Genomic DNA, 14,625 nt, shown 5'->3' with positions numbered 1-14,625 from the left:
ATGTTTTGCATGACATCATGTAACCTGGCAGTGAAGGAGAGTGAACTGGAATGCACACACATGAATAATGACAACTTCACTGTACTAGTCAGTGGGGGCAGTAGATGCCATCGAGTGAGCATGTGTCCTGTGTGGTCACATTCAAAATGACTGAGCAAGTAGAGCAATGAATCTGCTTCAAATTTTCCATTTAGGTTGAATATTCTTCCATGGAAACTATTCAGATGATTCAGAAGGCTGCTGCTATCGACAACTGGTGATTGGCAGCTTCATCATGATGATGGGCCCGCTCGTGTATTCATGTCTTGTACAAAGTTTTTTGGTGAAACATCAAATCACCCAGGTAGCCAACTCAGCTCCCTTCAGCCCAGATATGGCATACTGGGACTTCTGGATTTTCCTGAAACTAAAATCAACTTTGAAAGGAAAGAGATGTCAGACTGTAGATGAGATCCAGGAAAAGATGATGGGGCAGCTGATGGCGATTAGAACTGTGTGAGGTCCTAAGGTGCCTACCTTGAAAGAGACTGAGGCATCATTTTCCTATGTATGATGTTTCTTATATCTTGTATTTTCTTCAACAAATGTCTCTATTTTTCATTTTACATGGCTCGATAACTTCTGCACACAACAGTCAGCCTTTTTCTTACTAATTCTTAATATATCAAGTTAATTAAACTTGCAATTAACTAGATTTCAGATTTAAGTCCGGGGCAGCCCACATTTTCCACCCTCAAGCAAATATTTTCTCTATGTAAGCACTGAAAAGTTTTTAAAGGAAGCTTTGATATTTCTCTGTTGGAATCCTATTGAGTTAAAGAAAGGTATGTAAAGAAAAGTTTTTTTTTATGACTGTCCTATTTCTGGAATTTCAACTCTGAGAAATGTGAGGTGTTTCTGAGGTTTAATTTTTAAAAAATAAATACATCAGTCAAAGATTAAAAAAATCTCTAATTCCTGGTTTAATTCTGTTCACTTGAAGTCAATGTGAAATATATGCTAATATATCTTTATATCAAATGATCTTTATGTTTTCCTACCAACCTTGGGCTAAATTTAGAGGAGCAAATTTGTTGTGCATGGATAACCACTCATCCCCATGACAGATATCACTAACTGACCTGGCTCCATTTCTTAGTGATCCAGGAAGCGGTATGTGCAACACTTTGCTCCAAACAGTTACTCTCAATAGCAGGGTTTGTTTATGAAATGAAGCTTATACATTATTATTGAGGCTCCGGAGAAACCACAACAAGGTTATTATCATTTTTCTTTATTATCAGTAAATTAATTTTCTTACATCAATTTCTTTACTTTCAATATTATCATTTTTCTTTCCATAACCAATAATAACCAATGAGAAAAGTATGTGTAAGTATAATATCAATTTTAAAGGATAAATAAAAAGATATGATATTTTGATATGTGTAATGCACATTTTTTGCCTAACTTTTTGAGGGGAAAAATAAGGATGCACATTATACATGAGTACAACAATTAGGTACCATGGGTATAATAATCCCATGTATAATTTGCACAAAGTGTGGGTGCACATTATACAAGGCAAAATACGGTAGTTGCTTTATTGATATAATTTAAATTAGCAGTTAGGGCTGGTAGTTTCAAACTATCTTCTATTAAATTATACCATTAGATATTCATTCTTTGAAAGTAATTCTTATTCAACAAGAAATACCATCAAGAGTTCAAACATAATAGCATGCCAGTTATTAAGAATTTTTATCACATTTATTTCCTAAAAACATCAGGCACTTTAGGAACATCTTTTCTTGGACAGAAGGAGAAAGAGATTGGCAGACCAGATTTTTGAGCACATGTTGAGACCAAAGAGAGCAATACCCATAGCAAGAGAAAATAGAAGATTGATTACTTTTTCTAGGATGAAATCCAACAGTCTTCAAACCTTTTAGGCGCCAGATTATTATGTTCTGTGTGCTCAGTTCTGCAGTCCTAATAACAAAAAGCACTCCTTTGGGTCAGAGAGATTTAGATGAAAATAGTTTGTTGGAATTGTTCCATTGATTCATTATTATGCTTCAATTAGAGTAGCACAGAGGGAAGAAATTGAGGGGAAATTGCAAATAAAACAAAATTCCCTTGAGAAATAAATTTAAAGCCAATATAATGAGTCAGAGCAGAGATAAAATAACGCATTTTTTGCCCAAATTTTTGAGGGGAAAAATCGGTGAGATACATGACAAGAGCAAGACATGTCCCAAAGTATGAGCCACAGTATGAGAGAGGACTCTCTACAATAAACACTGAAATTATCTCCTGGGGGGGGCAGGAAATAATTATCTCCATTGTTGCACAGGCTCCCTCAGCTACATGAGTGTTCTAGAAACCCATCTGTACCAGTGTACCTAGCTGGTGTTGTTGTGAGAGGCTGGGTTCTGCTTCAGTGAATTTTGTTTAGAAGACTCTTTCAATATGTTTGTCCATTTCATCATGGGTGACTTACGTGGGCACCTGACCACACCATGCTGCGTGTTCAGCAATTTTCGACCCAAAATGGCACAATCCCCATGCCCCACCCTCCCTATTCACCAGATCTCACCCCAAGTGACATTTTTTTTGTTGTTTCCCCAGATGAAAAAAAAAGTCCTCCAAAAGAAACATTTTTCTGATGTGGGAGAGGTGAAACAAAAAAGACAGAAGCCCTAAAAGGCATCACAATTGACAAGTTCAAAAACTATTATGAGCAGTAGAAAAACTATCTTGATAGGTATATTGCATCAAATAGAGAGTACTCTGAAGGTGACTGAGGTTTAAACATGTAAGAATAAATACACAACTTTTTTTGTAAATAAATTCTGGGTTTTGGGGTTCCCCTTCATTTTGTCTTTATATATAATAAATGAGCAACAAATATAAAGAGTATGGTGATCTTAAGGGTGATTGATATGTACAAAATATCAGCTATTGAGTCAAAGCTGGGGAGCCTGTCCAGATTTTGCCCATGTTCATTGGTAAAGCTTGTTTTGTTTGCAAGTTGGTTTAGGAGTGGGGTGGGAAAATAGAGAAAATTTACTGGTTTATATAATTAAAATGTTAAGAGATATAGTTGACTTCAGACACTGCTTGATCTAAGATTCCAGAATTCGGTTTTTCTTTCTTCCTGTTTCAGAATTTTGAATTTTTTCTTCCTTCCTGTTTCCTTTCTGTCTGCACCATTCTTACATGTCCTTGGTAGCTCTCGTGTATCACTGCCATAGTTTACACAGTACAGAACAGTAATTCCCGGTCCCTACTAGTTCTCACTAGTTGAATCTCACGGACGGATGGGTCTAACTTCTGCTTCCTTTGGATTTTGGGCATACCTCAAAAGAATATCCACACATGCTGGGAGAAGAAACTGGAGCCTTTTGAGTATACATAATTTGGAGGCTTTCTCGATCTCTAGTACTGGGAGATAAAAGAGGTCAATAGCCCCCCAACCCCAAATGTGTGGGAAACTGAGTTTATGAGAGTTCCCTCTGAGATATCAAGAAAAATGCTGGCACGTTAAGAGCTGTGAGAAGTCCTGCAGTGAGGAGACGAATTTCTAGAATTTATTGATTACACATTATGTTTTACAGAGCTTTTCATTTTTATTAGCCCATTGCAATATGATATAGGAAATTGTGAGATAGATGATCTCCAACATAAAAATGAATGATTCTCATCATCTCAGTCTATTGCCATTCAATATTCAAATGATAATGTTTCTATTTTTGTGCTTCAGAGTTGCCCAAGCAAACAATTGATTTTACTTTAAATTTCTATATAAGTCAAAGTTTGGGAAGAACACGTCCTAGTTTTCACCAGCAGAAAATTTCAGCATGCATGACAGTCATTTTGCCAATGACAAATTACTAAATTGGACTCTGCTTTATACGTCAGTGATGGAACAGAAAGTCACAAAGGTATCCAGACAAAACTTGACAATTTTATGATATGATATTGAAATGTAAGTAAGTCTTTTGCAATGAAGTTTTTTTATTATTTAATTATATTACACCAATATTAAAAGTATAAAATGCAGATGCTAATTTTAAGTTAAGCTGGGAATTTATTGGAGAGGTAATAAAATATAAAAAATAAAGCACTGTGATTGCTGACTAAGAAATAGTCTTAAACTGTATGTTACAGAATATGACTTACTCTCTTCCATAAGTGGTTTCCTAATATTTTTGGCTCACAGTATTTCCCCAATCATGCGCCTTAAACACAGATGTCCATTTAATCTTTTACAGTTCTTTTCAGTTGATATGTTTTATCATTTGGGCCTCACAAAAATTCTGTGAAAAAGGCTGGGCAAATGAAAACCCATTTTCTTTATAGTTGAAAAATTGAGAGCCACAAGGAAATACTTGCCTGGGGATACGTGGGAAAAACAATAACTGGGGACTCTCACCCTCATCTTTGACTTTAAAAGGGATCTTTTATCAAAATCCACCTTGTTAAATGAGAAAATATTGTGTTTTCTTTCTTCCCAGACACCATCCATATTATGTATTATATATGCTGCATACTTTGTATTTAACTCAACATCATCATCCAACATTTCTTCAATGTTTCTGAAATTAATGCTTATTCTCGAAGAGGAGTCTTCTCTGTCTTATCCTGAATTATCCTCCCCAATTCTAACCACATGAGAGCGTTATAGCAGTGCTAAAGCTGGGCTTTATCAAATAAAGATTGGAAACTCTAGTTGTATCTGGACTTTTGCAACAGTTTAATTTACTTCAAAATCGCTTTTAGAAAGGTAATATTTCAGATAAAATGATTTAATTCATGGGTCTCCTGAATTAAGTTAATTCTCAGAGATGCAGAAATTAGGTACGATGTGAATGCACAATCCCACTGAAAGCAATGTAAATGTTGTGCCTACCAAATTCTCTATGTTATTATTATACCTTCTTAGCAATTCACCAAGAACCTCCACAAGTCCAGTTTGTTAAATGTCTGCTTCTACTAACTGTCTGACCAGAGCTGTAATCTTGGGTTTTCTTTATTTTCTTTTTAGGCTCTGTTATTAACTTCTGTTATCTTTTTATATCTATTAACTTGTGGTTAATTTTTTACTTTCTTAGATATTATGGAACTCAGGGAAAATGTCTTTCTTTTTTATGTGGCTTGTCAGATACAGTTATTTTGCTTGATTCTATAACTTTAATTTACCAAGATCACTTTGACAGCTAATATTCTTTTCTTACACTATGTTTATACTAAATTCTTATAATAGAGTCTCTATGTCACATAGTCATTATCACATTGCACCTTGAACTGTAATTGTGATTTTTATTCTTTCTTACTGAACATAAACTCTTGAAGGCAGGGATTTAGTCATAATTTTCTTGATTTTTATTTTCTCTGTAGTAAAATCTAGCACATAAATATATGCAGAATGTTTGTTATAATAATGAGCTTATGAGCGTCTTTTAACTATTATCGAAGTGACAGATTCAGTGTGAAGCCTGGTGTCTAACTGAGAATTGCTCAATTTGAATTCTCATTTGAAAAGGCTGGAACCATAGGAAATGAGCATGCATCAATAATGAAAGGTAGTTTCATAAACTAGAAAATGAAAAAAATTGAAGTGATGGATTTATAGGAAGGACTTTATTAATCTCACCACTCGTTTCTCAAGGATTCATCACTCACTCTCTCTAATTACTATTCTTCAACTGCATGCTCCACTTGGGACTAAAATATTTGAGGTTATGTAGCAGTGCTTCTAAAGTTTCTATTTACCCTCTTCTTTCTTTGAATTCAAATTGTTTTTGGTTGAAGCCAAATACTGACCTTGACAATATCATTTAACCTTTTTGGGTTTCATAGTTTCATTTTTGAAAAAAGTTTCAGATCAAGATCTTCAACAATTAAATGATTAGACAAAATATTCTTGTTATACCCTGCTTTCCCAACAATTCTTATCCAGAAAGATCACCCCTGAAATTTTTTAAAAAGTACATTGAAAAAAATTTTGCTTATAGAAATTCTACTCTACTCATAAATAAGTATTTTTCACAATTATTTAGGAATTTATATAATTATATAAACATGAAAAATATTTCACAACACATTCCACATTAATATTACTTACCTTATAATTTCTTCCTTATTTAAAATTTTATTTCTCTCAGTATTCGAATGCAAACAGTGAGCTCAGAAGCTCATTTCATGTTTAATGATTGACTACCACACTAGGAAAGGAGCTCTGTCCACCTTTGATTTTATCTTATCAGTTGCTACGCAAATGAAATGACCTGTTCCCATGCTTTGTTTGAGCACCTTGAGTAACCGATGTGACCACAACCCAAATCATTTTCTTCAATCTCTTCCGTTAGCACTTACTGTGTACACATTTAAATACACAACCGAACGATTACCAGTAATAATCTCGCTGTTTAATCCTCTTTCACTCCCTCCCAAGGTGGGATGGGTGATTAAGTCTATAAGACTACTTTAATAAACTTCTCCTAGAATGTATTATTCTTTGAGATTCTTACTGTCTTTTCCATATCCAATGTAATAGATGATATTTGGAGTTGGAATTAAAGGTTTATGTTGCAGCTTTGTAATGTACTTTATGAGATTACTAGATTCATTTGTCTCTTCAGGAATGAAGTTCAGTCTAATTTTGGTCTCAAGAATCTTTTATCTTCTTAAAGATAAAAGTCACTGAATAACTTTTTTTCCTATAATTTATATATATTAAGATTCATCAAAATGAAAATAAAAATTGGGAGACATTTAAAATACCTATTAACTTTTGCCTGAATTTATTTTCAAGCATTACTGAGATATACTTATATTGTTGCGCAAGTTTAAGGTATAAAACGTGTTAATTTAATACATTATGTATTTTGAAGTGATTATCACCTGCATCATGTCACTTAATTACTATCACTTTTTTTTTGTGGTGAGAACATTCAGATCTAATTTCTAAGCAACGTTCAAGTATTATAATACAGTATTTTTCACTTTAATCACTGCATGTATATTAGATCCCTAGAACATATTCATCATATATGTCCCCTGTGATAAACATCTGCTCACTTTTCTAGCCTTCAGTCCCTTGTAACCACCACTTATTCTGTTTCTATGAGATTGGTTTCTTTATTCCACATACAAGTGGTATTATACAGTGTTTCTCTTTATCTGACTTGCTTCACTTAACTATATAATGTGTTCAAGTTCTACCTTTGTTGTCACTAATGGCATAATGTCCTTATTTTCATGTTTGTAAAATATTTCATTATATATGTATCATATTTTCTTTATTCATGGGCAATTAGGTTGTTTTTATCTTTTGGCTATTGTGAATAATGCTGCAATAAATATGGAAATGTGTAAGGTCTTGTGATCTTGTTTTAATTTTCTGAGCTTACATACCCAGAAGTGGGATTGCTGGATCATATGCTGGTTCCGTTTTGAACTTTTCAAGGAAGCTTTATACCATTTTAAATAATGGATACACCAATTTATTCTTCTACCAGCCATGTAAAAGGGTTCCCTTTTCTTCACATCCTTGCCAACACTTGTTAGCTCTTGTCTTCAGTATAATAGCCATTCTAACAGGTGTGAGGTGATAATTTCACTGTAATTTTGACTTGCATCTCCCTGAGGGTGCAAATATCGAGGATTAATGGCCTTCTGGCCATTTGTATGTTCTTTGGAAAAAATATCTGTTCAGTTCCTCTTCCAAATTTTTGATTGGATTTTTTGATTTTGAGTTGTATACATTTTTTTTACATATTTTGGATATTAAACACATATCAGATATATGACTTGCAAAAATGTTCTCCATTTGGAAGTTTGATTTTCCATTTTATTGATGGTTTCCTTTGCTGTAGAGAAGCTTTTAACTTGATTGGGTCCAATTTTTTTTTATTTTTGCTTTTGTTGTTTTTACCTTTGGTACCAGATTCAAAAAATCATTGCCAAGACCAGTGTCAAGAATCTTACTCCCTAGTTTTCTTCAAGAAGTTTTATGGTTTCAGGTCTTACATTTAAGTCTTTAATCCACTTTTAGATGACTGTGTATGGTGCAAGATGGGAATCCAGTTTCATTATTTCATAAGTGGCTATCCACTTTAACCAGCATCAATTATTAAAGAGACTGTCCTTCAACGCCTGGCCTATTTCACTCAGCATAATGCTTTCCAGTTCCATCCATGTTGTTGCAAAGGGTAGTAGCTCCTTCTTTCTCTCTGCTGCATAGAATTCCATTTAACAGGAAGCTAAACAACAAAACAAACAAGCAAGCAGAATAAAAACAAAGACACTGAAATAGAGAACAAGGGGACAGTGACCAGAGGGAAGAGAGAAGGAAATTTAAGGGGGAAAAAGGGGAGGGATTTGGAGGAACAAGTATGAAGGATGCAGGGATGAGAGCTAGGGGGGTTGGAGATGGGAGGGAAGTGGGGAGCATGGGGCTCGGGGGGCTGGGATGGGAGAAATAGACAAGAAACTGTACTTGAAAAATAACTAAATAAAATTTAAAAAAAAAGAGAGACTGTCCTTTGCCATTGTATACTCTTGACTCCTTTGTCATCAATCAATTGACCATATATGCATGGAATTATTTCCTGGCTATCTATTCTGTTTCATTGATCTCTCTGTTAATTTAAGCCAACATCATGCTATTCTAATACAGCTCTGTGGCATAATTTGATTTTAGGAAGTTTGATGTTTCCAGCTTTTTTCTTCTTTCTTAGGATTGTTTTGGCAATTCAAGATCATTTGTGGCACCGTACAAATTTTAAGATTGTTCTATTTCTGTAAAAATTATTTGCCTTTTTCTGTCTTCTTTCATCAATGTTTCATAGTTTTCAGGTACAGATGTATCTCTTCCTTGGTGAAATTTATACCCAAATATTTTATTATTTTTAGTGTTAGTGAAAATGATTTTTTTTCTTAATTTTTCTCTCTGATAGTTTGTTGTTAGTTTATAGAAACAAAAATGATTTTGTATATTGATTTTATATTCTGAAACTCTACCAGATTTGTTTATGAGTTCTAACAGTGTTTGGTGGAGTTTTTCTGTATAATATCATGCCACCTGCAAATAGCAGAAGTTGCTTGAGTGGGCACATTGTCATGGTGAAGCAGCCAAATCACCCCTTGCCCGTAGCTGTGGCCCTGGGAATCATCCCATTGGTTTCCATGGAGGAAAGTCAAGCTTTATGCAAAATCTGGTGCAGATTCATTGCTCTATTGGTTCAATAATTTTTAATGTGACAGCTTCTCAGTACTTATGCTCACTCACCAACATCTACTGTCCTCACTGACTAGTACAGTGAAGTCATCATTGTTCACACAGGTGCATTCCAGTCCACTGTCCTTGGCTGCCAGGTTAAAAGATGTTACACAAACCATTCTTATTATACTTACAGTGGCTGGACTTTTTTCTGGACAGACCTCATGCTATGATTCAAAATATTCTCAATGACCTTGTATATTGATATACTATCAATTATAACTATATTAATTTATTTTAAAACAATAAGTTTTTATATAATACAATAAATAGTGTGCAAAAAGTACAGGTACTTATTGAAAAAAATCACATATGAATGGACCAGAGCAATTCAAAACCATGTTGTTCAAAGGTCAACAGTAATTGGATTAATATACAGCATATTTGTTACTGTTCTCTTTTTGTTGCCCTTTTTATTTGATCTTATTTTATTTGCCACTCTTTCTTCCTTTTTTGTGGTTTTGTTACTGAAGAAAATAGGTTCTTGCATCATCTCAGGAAAGGAATTTTAGGGACGCATGCATAGGAAAATTTTAAGCAGTAGTGGCAAGAGTATGTACAGCCGGAGAGAAAAAAGGGTGTGGTCCAAGGAAACTCACAGGTCTCAGATGCCCTTGAAGAGGGTGCAGTCCTTCATGGTGCACTTCCCAGTACCCAGTTGGTAGATTACCTTCTCTGCCTCAAGGTACACCATGCTTGATGCCTCACCCATGAACACGTGGTTCAGTTTGGTCTCACTGTGGAAGAAGTCCAATTTCTGGGGTCACAGGCCTGCGCTTGTACCCACCAGACCCAGAAGGGTTACTGTCCAGACCTGCAGTGCCATCACCCCTGGTGCCAGAGGCTCCAGGTGTCCAGCTGAGTCTCTGCTCCTGACTGGCATCAAAATTCTTGGCTGTGTGACCTTGGGCAAGTTAGTTAACTTCTTTGTGCCTTATTTCCCCATCTGAATGTTGTCAAGGCACCTGACTCAGCTGCTGCCTCCCCTTCCCCCACCCCCAGATGGGCCTTTGTTAAGCTTTCATTCTATTTGCTTGGGTTGGGAAAAGAGCAGGCTTTCTTTCAGACTATTCAACATCTTTTCTATCTTTCCCTGGGCCTGAGCCTGTGCCCTCCCCCTGCCCAACCTCTTTTCTGGATCTTCAGAGGTTTTGTACCCTATCCTATCCGATCTTTTTCTCCGATTTCCCCAAGGTAGTTTTCTCTCCTTTATGGTGACCATTTTGGCTTCTACTGCACATGCCTCATAGTTTGCTTTGTCATTTGACTTCTACTGTGCGTGCATTTACTAAAAGGACTTTCCCCTGCACCATTTCTTCCTTCCCCCATTAATCCAGTAGAGTGCAGGGCTTCCCCAGAGTTGTTGGAAGGCTGGTCTTTCCTGTCCACTCAGATGTTAATCTGTTTGGCGAGTGATGCTGGCTGTTCCCTGGAGTGACTGTGAAACTGCTCCTTCCTGGTTAATTTGGCTTCATCAAACGTGTGGCTCCCTTCTTATTCATTAATATCTAACTAACTGTCTGCCGTAACAGTTTCTGGTATTACATTTGAACTTAAAAATTTCAACTCTTCAGTTATTTTAGTAATTACTGAGAGGAACTTGCTTTTTGGTGATTTCTATTTTCCTTCAAGATTTCCAATGCAGAAAATCCTTATGGTGGTGACTCCCAATAGTGAGTGGGGTAAAAAGCAGAGAGATCAATAAATATGATTCTCTTCTCAACATTTGCATCAGTGCCTAGCAAAAAAAATGCAAAAGCAAATTTTATGATAATGAAAATAAATCATCATAGAAAATAATCAGTATTCGTTCTATAAAATTAAGAAAGCATAAATAGTTAAATACCAAACATAAAGCTTCGTTTTTTCATTTCATGTATTTATTACCTATTTTTAACATTTACCATTTTGCAATTTTATTGGGGTTTATTATCTATAATTTGGTGTTTGGGTTCTCCTTTTGAATTTACTTTCATTAATTGATGATGATTATTTATAATTTTGCCTTATTTCAGTGATATTAATAGAAGAATACAGTTTTATTTATACTAAATTCTAAAGGCTGGTGGAAAGAAATACCATGAAGAAAACACAACAATAGTATCACAAATTTGAATTTATTAATCTTATTCTCTTACTGTTTACTTGAACTAAATTTACTTTAAAATAACATATGCCATAGTTTAGATTAAATTAAGCATATAATACATAAGTAAAGGTCCCTGGATGACCTGAAAAGTGTGTGTTTGTTGATATTTGTAGTGACGGCTCTAGTGTTGCCTTTCAGCACTAAATTTGAAGTAAAGTATACATTAACTGCTTTGTTAAGATTAATATGTTAATTGACTTTATCAGTGTGTGTTTAAATTCATCATGTTCACAGCTATTAATTTTTCCTATACCTCTCAAATTCCTGCTAAATTCCTCTGGAGGGCACTCTTACCATAACTAAACAATCAGCTCCAGCCGGCGGGAATGGTGAAGGGCACTGCATCTTACTGCTGCCTACCTATTTCAAATCTTAGTGTTCAGCATGACTTTAGCTTTTCCATTATTTAAGGGGAAAAATAAACTCTCCATCTATCCCTTCTTGATTACAGAAGTTATCCCCAGTCCCACTATACCCTATTTGAAAACAAACACTAGTTCCTTCCTTTTTATTACTTCTCGAGAAAAAAAATGCCGGGAAGTTGATAATGAGAGGCTGGAGTGAAATGCAACTTCTGCATGGGAATTTATTTCTTCCAAGTGCTTTAATAAAAAGTAAATGGGAATTTGAGTAGTAGTATAGAAATCAACTAAACATAAAAATCATATCCAAGCTTCATTTTCTTCAACATAATCTTTTGCTCACAAAATCAGATTTTAAGGCAAAAAAAAATGACCTCAGAGGTCAAAGTTGTTTAGTTGTTTTTGTTTTATATGTCTATAGAGAATGCATGTCATTTTACGAAAACAGGGCTGTTCTGAATGCTCAGTATGGGAACTATTTAACCTTGGTCATCAGTTCATTCAATAATTTGCAGTCCCTCTCAGAATTCTAATTGAAAAGTAATGTATTTCATTGAAAGTCAATGTAGATAATTACTTACACAAATAACACTTGGGTCACTGTACTCTTTATTTGTAATACTCTCTCTTTTATTCTTTGAATATTTTTATTTTTTGATGTTTTTTATTTGCTGCTAAAATATAAAATCAAATGGTATTTTGGGATTTTATAAGTTTCTAAATGACAACCAGAAATGAAATATTACCTTATAGATAATAAAAAATTTTCAGAAATACTGTTTTTTATTTTAATGATACATATGAAGAAACAGATAATGCAGCAAATACAATTTTTGACACTGAGAAAGAAAGAGAAGGAAGTAACATATATAAAAAGCGATTTCGCAAGAGAGAAAATATCATTCTTAATTTTCCAAAAATGTACATTTTACCTTAAGTATATTCCACATTTATCTACATTCATTTCTGAACCACCAGCTAGTATGTAAATGTTTACTTTAACATGACTTCTCATTCTGAAGTTTACCATTTCATTGATGACATTTATAATAGGTAGATTTCCTTTTCCTTCAGAGAAAAGGACCATTTCATTCTCAGCAGGTTATGTAATTCTATGGACCGACAGCCCATTTGAGTATGGGCGTGTGAGAACAATGGTAGGGGAGGGGCCTCTGGAGGTGCACCATCCTTCCTACCGTTTCTTAGCCAAGAACTTGTAACCGCAACGTGATCCGATGTGCATAGTACGACATTTCTCAAGAGCCCCCTGTTGTTTTAGAGAATTTATGTAATTTTGTATCTCACTACGCGCTTTTCCATGTTTGTTTTAAAAGAAAGGAAACACCCAGAATACTGTCACATGTTTATCCCTGATTCAGTACTTTTGAGAATTCACTGCCAAAGCTGTAAATATTTGGGAAGCAAGAAAAAGAAGACGGCATTTGGAATTACATACAGGTTCAGATCTTGACTACTTTCTGGTATTGGATACTGTACAACTTATCTAATTTCACAAAACCTCAGTTACCCCCTGTAAAATGAAGTTAACATTGGTCTGACCACTTTAAGTTAATATTATGGGAGTTGAAAGTAGCGGTGTACCAAAAATTTCTTATGGTTCAGGCTGATGACAGGTTTCCCTTCCCACACAAAGGAACTAAAGTGTACAAAGGTCCCAATAAACTGCTCGAATCAGTGCTGTTACTGAGCTAGGGAAATTGGTCAGCACTCTATGTTAAAAATATAAATAAAAATACTCTTTGCATTACAAATAAATATTCCCTTTATCATGACAAGGGAAAAGTCCATGCATCTATAAATCTGTTACATTTTTCTCACTAGTTATGAGAATGTTATTTATTCATCAACATTGTTATTTCTTAAAAACTAATTCACATGGTTTGTAAATTATATGAAATGAAATATGTAAGTATATCTGTCGTGTTTTTACTCATTAAAGCAAAGGTAAAATGGTACAAATAGGTGCTATGTAGAAGCAGGAAAACTGAACATACCAGGTGCTGTTCCAGATGTTGAAATTAGATGTTAATAAGAATCTAGGTGTTAATAAGACAAAATCCATTCTCTCTGGAAGCATAAAACCTCTTAAGAGGGCACCAATAACAAGCAAGTAGATGTATTCAAAAGCATAATTGCATATATGGATATAAAAGAAAAATAAAAATCTTAGTATGTAATAGGTATATCAATATTTAAAATTCAACTTTTCTTTCATCATTGTATATACATGCCATTAGATTATTCTTTCATTTTCCTTTGTAGCTCAATTTATGTAGATATGTGATAAGAGGGTCCACATATTTGGAGAATGAAAAAAATTCTGAATTATTGCCTTTTCTGGTTAACAAACTGCCTGTGAAAAAGTCTCTCTCCTCCTTTCCTACTTTAATGTGTTAGCAGTTAACACTTGGTTCTGGTTAAAAAGTGGGAGTGCCATAAAATTTTAAGGCTAAATCTTAAGAAATATGGTAATTGCTACTTAGCTATTTGAATTATATTTCCCTAAATAACCTGCCTTCCTAAGTGAAACATTTTTATCTCACCTTCTCTTTTTATAGCTGCATCCCTTTGGAATCTTTCATCATTTTATTGCATTAGAAACGCTTTTGGGGGGAGGGAGAAAGAACTATTTGAACTTTGCAAACAGATATAAATGAAAAGAAAGAAGAGGAAGGTCAGATTTTGGGTTTGCTCACCTTGGCAGGGTCCTTCGAAAGCAGGCCCCAGGTAGCTGTAACTTCTGCAAGCACACGTGAGCCTGAAATGACCCCCACACCCAGTCTGCTTGGCAAACTGACAGAGGTCAAATTTTCACACTATGAACA

General features: G+C 34.7%; 1 long non-coding RNA gene across 9 annotated transcripts in view; it reads left to right on the top strand.

Annotated features, from left to right (window-relative positions):
* Positions 1-14,625, top strand: part of LOC119042855 (uncharacterized) — a 69,418-nt gene that overhangs the window by 4,929 nt on the left and 49,864 nt on the right. For 7 of the 9 annotated variants that reach the window (XR_008390904.1, XR_008390900.1, XR_008390898.1 and 4 more), the window contains exon 3: positions 195-3,970. This is a non-coding gene — a long non-coding RNA (uncharacterized LOC119042855). The remainder of the gene's footprint in view (positions 1-194; positions 3,971-14,625) is intronic. The other 2 variants (XR_008390903.1, XR_008390899.1) reach the window with 2 other exon arrangements.

Source organism: Artibeus jamaicensis, unplaced genomic scaffold (assembly GCF_021234435.1).
Source record: "Artibeus jamaicensis isolate MK-2021 breed Jamaican fruit bat unplaced genomic scaffold, CSHL_Jam_final contig_233, whole genome shotgun sequence".
Taxonomy (NCBI): domain Eukaryota; kingdom Metazoa; phylum Chordata; class Mammalia; order Chiroptera; family Phyllostomidae; genus Artibeus; species Artibeus jamaicensis.
The sequence above is the reverse complement of the archived record's forward strand: the minus strand, read 5'-3'. Positions and strand labels throughout refer to the sequence as shown.